Here is an 8,139-nt window from a genome sequence, read left to right on the forward strand (position 1 = left end):
TCACTCCAGACATTGTTCATCACACTGAACACTCATTCCCCTGGATTGTTTGCTCCTGGTAAACACAGAGCAAATTCAACTTAGTATGGCACTATGTCCTGAACAAACATTTTATTATAAAGAAAAAATCTGAACATGTTGACTGATTAAATGAAAAACCAGTATATCCCAGGTATCTCAAAAAGAAGTTCCTGGGATACCAAAACATCATATGAAAAAACAGGCCATTTCTGGAAAAAGCAGGATATAGGGTTTTGTTAACAGTAGCTCAAATTGGAAAAAATAATTTCAGTGGTTCTCAACTCTCAAGCACTTCCATGAGATTTTTCTTAAAATAAATTTTTAAAAAACAAAACAGAAGACATTTGCACCCAAAGTACATTCTGTATACACTATTCATATATTTTCCTCCTGTAATACTACATGTATAGTTAATTAAAATTAACTATTTCCATTCAGTACATCTGTCTCTGACAGACTTAATTTTCAAAACAAAAATAATAATATTTTCCTCCACAAAATAAGAACATCAAAATAACCTTAATTTTTGAACAAGCAACTAAACTCGTATCAAGAGTGATAAAGTTGCTGCTTTCCTTGAACTGTGATTAATAATAATTGCTTAAACCAAGATGTTTGTTCAACAGTGGAGTAGCTATATAGTGTGGTTTCAGACTTAAACCACTAGGGCAATACAATTGAAAGCAACAGAAAACAAAGGCCTAGATCCTCAGCTAGTGTAAGGGTAGTTCCTGACCTATTTCAATTTACACTGACAGAGGATGTGATTCAAAGTGTGTTCCTTTAGTCTTTACTATTTGTTTACTGAGAGGATTCTTTTTGTGGCTGTGCAAATTCTGAGGCAATAGTACATCATCAGATGAGCCTGCTCATCAGAACTTCCGCCTCACAATTTTCCATTCAAAAACAAGTAGAAAACAAAAAAATTACTTCATATTACTGGGAAAGGGTTTTTTCCCCATCTTTTTCCCATACCCTAGCTCCCAAGTGATAACACTCTGCTTTAAAGAAAGGTATAAAACCTCAATAACGGACAATTATGCTATTTTCTGCCTGTGTGAGATGTCTTCCCAGCCCCAGACAGTTACTGGTTGGCTTATGACTTGAAATATGAGTGCTGATATCTCATTAATATTTTTAGCTAATGCAAATGTGAATAATGTTCATATAAAAACAACAAGGAGTATTTGTGGCACCTTAGAGACTAACAAATTTATTTGGGCATAAGCTTTCGTGGGCTAAAACCCACTTCATCAGATGCATGGAGTGGAAAATACAGTAGGAAGATATATATACATAGTCCATGAAAAGATTGGGGTTGCCTTACCAATTCTAATGAGACAATAGCCCACTTTAATTGAATTGTCTGAGTTCACTATCTTATATTAAAGCACTGTCCCTTAAACTTATATGCACCAATTTAATCATTATTTCTTTCCTTTTGTTTCCAAAAATCTATTTTGTTTAATTAAATGTATAGACTCAGAAGAAATCTTGAGTTTGTGTTTTAGCAAACAACCCAAATTTTGAACAAATTAATGGAGATTCTATCATTGGTCAATTACAATTATTTAATTAATGATATACCTTTATATCATATTGATCCATTTGTTCTCATAGAAAATTACGAGAGGGACCATAAAAACTAAAAAAACACAAAAGTTGAAAAAAAAAGAGTTTTAAGCCTCATTTGTTTGAAAAGTTTCACGAGTATTCTTTTCTTTAATTAAATCAGTGTGCCTGTCTCTGTCAAGTGTGGACACCAGACTCAGACCAATGCTTTTGCTGTCATCTGGTGGACTGCAGTATTGCTTTGTTCTAAACAGGGCATCTATTGTTGAAATGAGTTCCCCAGTTTAGCCCTGAAATTCCTCTCAGTGTCTCCTATGGGATAACACATATTTGTTCCTCATCTTACACAGGGCAGAAGTGATTGCAGATGTGCTGATTATGTCAAAACGCAGGTGTGTGAAATACAGAAGTGAAGGTTCTCTAGTGGTACTCTACTACTATTAATTAATAATAATGCTTTGCATTTATAAAGTACCTTCCATCCCAGGATCTAAAAACATTTTATGAATTCATAAGTTTCCCAAACTACACCTCTGTTGGGTACTTGAGCATTATCATTCTCATTTTACAGCAAGAAAAACTGAGGTACACAGCTAGTTAGTAATTTGCTCAAGGTCATACAGCAAGCCATTGACAGAACTATGACTAGAACCAACGATTCCTAACTCCCAGTTACTTGCCCTAAGCACTAAACATATTCTGTTCTTTCAAATGTGTAAAGAGTAGCAGGTTCCTACCAAAAGCAAATAAAGCACACCAATTAAGCAACAAAAAAGAATATTATAAATGCCTTTCACAATAGTGTATCTGAAATTATAGTGAATCCATCAAGTTTAGATAAAATTAATGTTGCTTACTACCAACAACTTGAAGCACAACTTTACTTAGTAACATTTTTTCAGTTATTTCATATCTTTTAATGATGGTAATATCTCACTTTCATGTTTTAGTTGCAATCTGTCCTGTAAAAATTACAGAAGTTAATTGGACATCATTTCTTACAGCAGTAGACTACTCCTCTGATTAATAAATGTAATATAAGCATCAAAAAGGGAGAGGGACATCAACTGAACAGAAAATTACTCCCTCTGTCGCCCTGGACAAGTTATCTACCAGCTCTAGGCCTCAGTTCCCTGATTATAAAATGAAGATAATAATTCCTCAGAGGGGTGTAGTTAATTAGTTAATAATCTACCATAAAGTACTTTGAACATGAAAACCACTGCAAAAATTGTGGAGACCACTAACATGGATTTAGTTTAATTGTGCAAGGGGCTCGCATTCCATGGTGATGAACACAATATAAACATCTAGATATGAGGTTCTCAAACTTCAATACATCGAGACCCCCTTCTGACAACAAAAATTGCTACACGACCCCAGGTGGGGGGACCAAAGTCTGAGCCTGCCTGAGCCTTGCCGTCCCAGACACAGGGGCCAGAGCCAAAGCCAAAGCCAGAGCCCCACTGCTCTGGATGGGAGAGACAAAGCCAAATCCCAAGGGCTTCAGCCCCAGGCAGGGGGCCTGTACCCTGAGGCCCTCCCCCCCCACACACACACACACACGCACTCAGTCCTGAAGCCCTTGGGCTTTGGCCCCGGACAGTGGGGCTCAGGCTTCGGCCCTGGGCCCCAGCAAGGCTAATACCAGCCCTTGGCAACCCCAGTTTGACAACTGATCTAGATAGATGACTATGTTAGATTGGATAAAGTGCTAACTACTAATGTGCTTTCACAAGAGAATTGTACAACTCCATTTTTAAATGGCTGCTATGGAAAGAAAAAGATCTAATAATAAGGGCCAGATTCTCGCTTACGCTAAGGCCCCTTTACACTACCACAGTGGTGTAAAGAAACTTAACTGTAAATAAGAATCTGGACCTAAAACTGGTATGGTTTTTTAATGTGCAAAAAACAGTATAAACCCTCTAAACTAGTGTCAAACTCATACATATTTTGCTGTGAGAAAAACAGTGCTTTTACTTTATCATGTCATTTCATGTATGCTTCTAAAAATAAATAACATTTATTTTATCCTGCTGCTTTGGTTTTGTGTTTTTGCTTAATATGTGGTGCACAATATTAGTTTAAACAAACCTTGGGAGGGTCTAAGTTTCAGTTTTATTCAGCACTAACCAAAACATGTGCTCATTTGTCCATATTAGGGCTGTTGATTAATCGCAGTGAACTCACTCGATTATCTCACAAAAATTAATCGTGATTAATCATGCTGTTAAACAATAGAATACAAATTGAAATGTATTAAATATTTTTGATGTTTTTCTACATTTTCAAATATATCTATTTCAATTACAACACAGAATACAAAGTGTACAGTGCTTACTTTATATTTATTTTTATTACAAATATTTGCAGTGTAAAAAACAAAAGAAATAGTATTTTTCAATTCACCTAATACAAGTTCTGTAGTACAATCTCTTTATCATGAAAGTTGAACTTACAAATGTATTGTAAGCCCTAAGTTATATATTTGAATATGTAGAAAAACATCAAAAATATTTCAATAAATGGTATTCTATTATTTTAATAGCGTGATTAATCATGATTAATTTTTTAATTGCTTTACAGCCCTAGTCCAAACAAGTTCCAAAATATTATAAACAAGGGACCTCAATGATTTCAAGTTCTTTCAAATTATTCTAGGGCTAGTAATCTTTAGCTCTCCATTTTCTGAGTTAACAATGACAGGTTTCAGAGTAGCAGCCGTGTTAGTCTGTATCCACAAAAATAACAGGAGTACTTGTGGCACCTTAGAGACTAACAAATTTATTAGAGCATAAGCTTTCGTGGGCTACAGCCCACTTCTTCGGATGCATATAGAGTGGAACATATATTGGGGAGATATATATGCACACATACAGAGAACATGAACAGGCGGGAGTTGTCTTACCAAGTCTGAGAGGCCAATTAAGTAAGAGAAAAAAACTTTTGAAGTGATAATCAAGATAGCCCAGTACAGACAGTTTGATAAGAAGTGTGAGAATACTTACAAGGGGAGATAGAAACTATCTATCTTAATTGGCCTCTCAGAGTTGGTAAAACAACTCCCACCTGTTCATGCTCTCTATATGTGTGCATATATATCTCCTCAATATATGTTCCACTCTATATGCATCCGAAGAAGTGGGCTATAGCCCACGAAAGCTTATGCTCTAATAAATTTGTTAGTCTCTAAGGTGCCACAAGTACTCCTGTTATTTTTGTGGATACAGACTAACACGGCTGCTACTCTGAAACCTGTCATTGTTAACTCAGAAAATGGAGAGCTAAAGATTACTAGCCCTAGAATAATTTGAAAGAACTTGAAATCATTGAGGTCCCTTGTTTATAATATTTTGGAACATGTTTGGACTAGGGCTGTAAAGCAATTAAAAAAATTAATCATGAGATTAGAAGCCATGTATCTCCCCTTATAAGTATTCTCACACTTCTTATCAAACTGTCTGTACTAGGCTATCTTGATTATCACTTCAAAAGTTTTTTTCTCTTACTTAATTGGCCTCTCAGACTTGGTAAGACAACTCCCATCTGTTCATGCTCTCTGTATGTGTGCATATATATCTCCTCAATATATGTTCCACTCTATATGCATCCGAAGAAGTGGGCTGTAGCCCACGAAAGTTTATGCTCTAATAAATTTGTTAGTCTCTAAGGTGCCACAAGTACTCCTGTTATTTTTGAGTTAACAATAATAATCATTTTACACTTTAGCTCTAAGCTAAACAATGGCATGTGTAATTAAGTATTCCTGGCTTTATTGGACCTGATTTTTGCGGATACAGACTAACATGGCTGCTACTCTGAAACCTGTCATTGTTAACTCAGAAAATGGAGAGCTAAAGATTACTAGCCCTAGAATAATTTGAAAGAACTTGAAATCATTGAGGTCCCTTGTTTATAATATTTTGGAACATGTTTGGACTAGGGCTGTAAAGCAATTAAAAAAATTAATCATGAGATTAGAAGCCATGTATCTCCCCTTATAAGTATTCTCACACTTCTTATCAAACTGTCTGTACTAGGCTATCTTGATTATCACTTCAAAAGTTTTTTTCTCTTACTTAATTGGCCTCTCAGACTTGGTAAGACAACTCCCATCTGTTCATGCTCTCTGTATGTGTGCATATATATCTCCTCAATATATGTTCCACTCTATATGCATCCGAAGAAGTGGGCTGTAGCCCACGAAAGCTTATGCTCTAATAAATTTGTTAGTCTCTAAGGTGCCACAAGTACTCCTGTTATTTTTGAGTTAACAATAATAATCATTTTACACTTTAGCTCTAAGCTAAACAATGGCATGTGTAATTAAGTATTCCTGGCTTTATTGGACCTGATTCTCCCCTCTGTTATACCAGATTAAACTCAGCACCACAGAGTGCAGGATCAGAGCTTCCTAACTTCAGCTGGGCTATTTGCGCAAGCATGGTGACCCAGTTCCGGCCCAATGTTTGTAATGTGTGATATAAGGGCACTTACTGCAATCAGACACTCTCCAGCGTGAGAGCAGAAAATACCAGACATACCAACTCTTGCCAGTTTATTGGATTTCTAACTGAAAGTAAGCCTCACTCATGATAGAACTCTCAAATCTCAGGAATTTTTTTTCTACTGGCGTGATTCACATGAAGCTTCTCATAAATTGACAAGAAGAAATCTTGTGCAGCTTCCCTGTGTTCAGAAGACATAATCTGGCATGTGAACAATCACGGTTCCTAGGGGCTTAGCTGAGCAACAGGCATGTGTGTAGTCAGCTTTTGCATTGGACTCAGCGTCAGCGGCATCTCTGTTGAGCTCCCTGTTTGTGTCCCAGTAGCTGGGGTGGGGCTGGGCCAGGCCAGACTTAGGGGTTGGAGACATGGGTGACTGCCCAGGGCACTGAGGTCAGGGGGGCGCCATCAGAGTACTGCCTGTGTGGGAGTGAGTGCAGGCAAGCCTGGGTCTGGAGGCCCTATCCAGCCAGGTGGGGAGCGGGCAATGCCACCCAGAGCTGCCAGCCTGGCCAGGAGAGGCAGGCAGCAGGACTCACCTCTGCGTAGTCAGTGGGCCAACCCTGGTCCTTCCCTTTCCATGTGCAGTAAGGTCAGGGTGTGTATGGCTGAGGGAGCCCCCAGGCTCAGAAACTCATCCCTGAGCAGCCCGGCCTGAGTGGCCAGAGAGCAGCAGCTGCTGGCCAGGCGCCCAGCTCTGAAGGCAGCACCACCACCAGCAACAGTGCAGAAAGAAGGGTGGCATGGTCTGGTATTGCCACCCTTCCTTCTGCATTGCTGCTGCTGGCAGTCCTGCCTTCAGAGGTGGGCACCAGACCAACAGCCACCGCTCTCTGGCTGCCCAGCTCTGAAGGCAGTGCTGCTGCCAGCTACAGCCCAGAAGGCATACCATGCCACCCTTCCTTCTGCACTGCTACTGGTGGCGGCGTTGCCTTCAGAACTGGACACTCAGGCAGCAGCTGCCACTCTCCAGGCACTATGGGGCACCATGGTCAAGAGGAGCGAGGCTGTGCGAGGTCAGGGCAATGGGACGTTGGGGCAGCAGACCCTGGGAGTGATGTGGAGCCCAGGGAGGCAGCTGCAGCCAGATGGGGTGCTTAGGGAGATAGCGAGATCTATGGGGAACCAAAAGAGGCGAGGGGGAGGGGTGATGGGGGATGAGTCACGCCATAGTATCAGATGTATCACAATTGTGCTTCATCTGATCTATGAGCTAAAAAACAAAGGGCTGATTTTCCATTGCCTTGTACCTAGAGCTGTCCTTTAGACCTATGAAAAATGGGTGTAAGATGTAACAAAACTGGTTTTTATATTCACTTCACTTTACATATGGCACAAAGCAGTGAAGAATCAGCCACATAATCTCCTGTTTCATTGTTCACAGAAGACCCCAACTGTTCAAGGGCCAACCCTGTCTTTGAGAGCTTCCTGTTTAATCAAGACTACCTCAAAGAGCTCAAAGAAGAGTGAATACTTATACTTCCCTTACTTCTATATATGGGCAGAAGATGGTTATCTGACATATCTCGGACAATATGATAGATTTTTAAAATAATCTGGCAATAACAAGTAGGATTTCTAAAAGATTTTTGTAAAGCATTTTCAGGTGCAGTCATATAGTTTTTGCAAAGAGCTCTGACCTGTTAGAAAGTAAAGAAGCCACTAGTGAGGTTTATAACCATCAATAGATCTATATTGGTTTATGTTTGAAAAAAAAAGCAACTCGTGATTTATATACCAAATCTCCTGATTATTAATAGTTTGTCTCTTGCTTTATGAGACGGTGGGATTGGCAACACTGATTAATGCCGTAGTTTCCTCATGTGCCTCTGATTCAACTGAGCCTGTTAATTTTTGAAAACCAAGGACTATCTGGCAGAAAAAGGGGCTTGGGGGAGGTGGAAGATGGAGGGCTTTGCTAATGCCAGAGGTGATTCGTGATTGCCTGACTCAGTATTGACAACTTCAGGGGCTCAAAAATCCGGTTTCAGCCTCTTCTCCCCCCCCAAAAAAAACGTCCACGAGATTGGCTTCA

Source organism: Trachemys scripta, chromosome 2 (assembly GCF_013100865.1).
Source record: "Trachemys scripta elegans isolate TJP31775 chromosome 2, CAS_Tse_1.0, whole genome shotgun sequence".
NCBI lineage: Eukaryota > Metazoa > Chordata > Testudines > Emydidae > Trachemys > Trachemys scripta.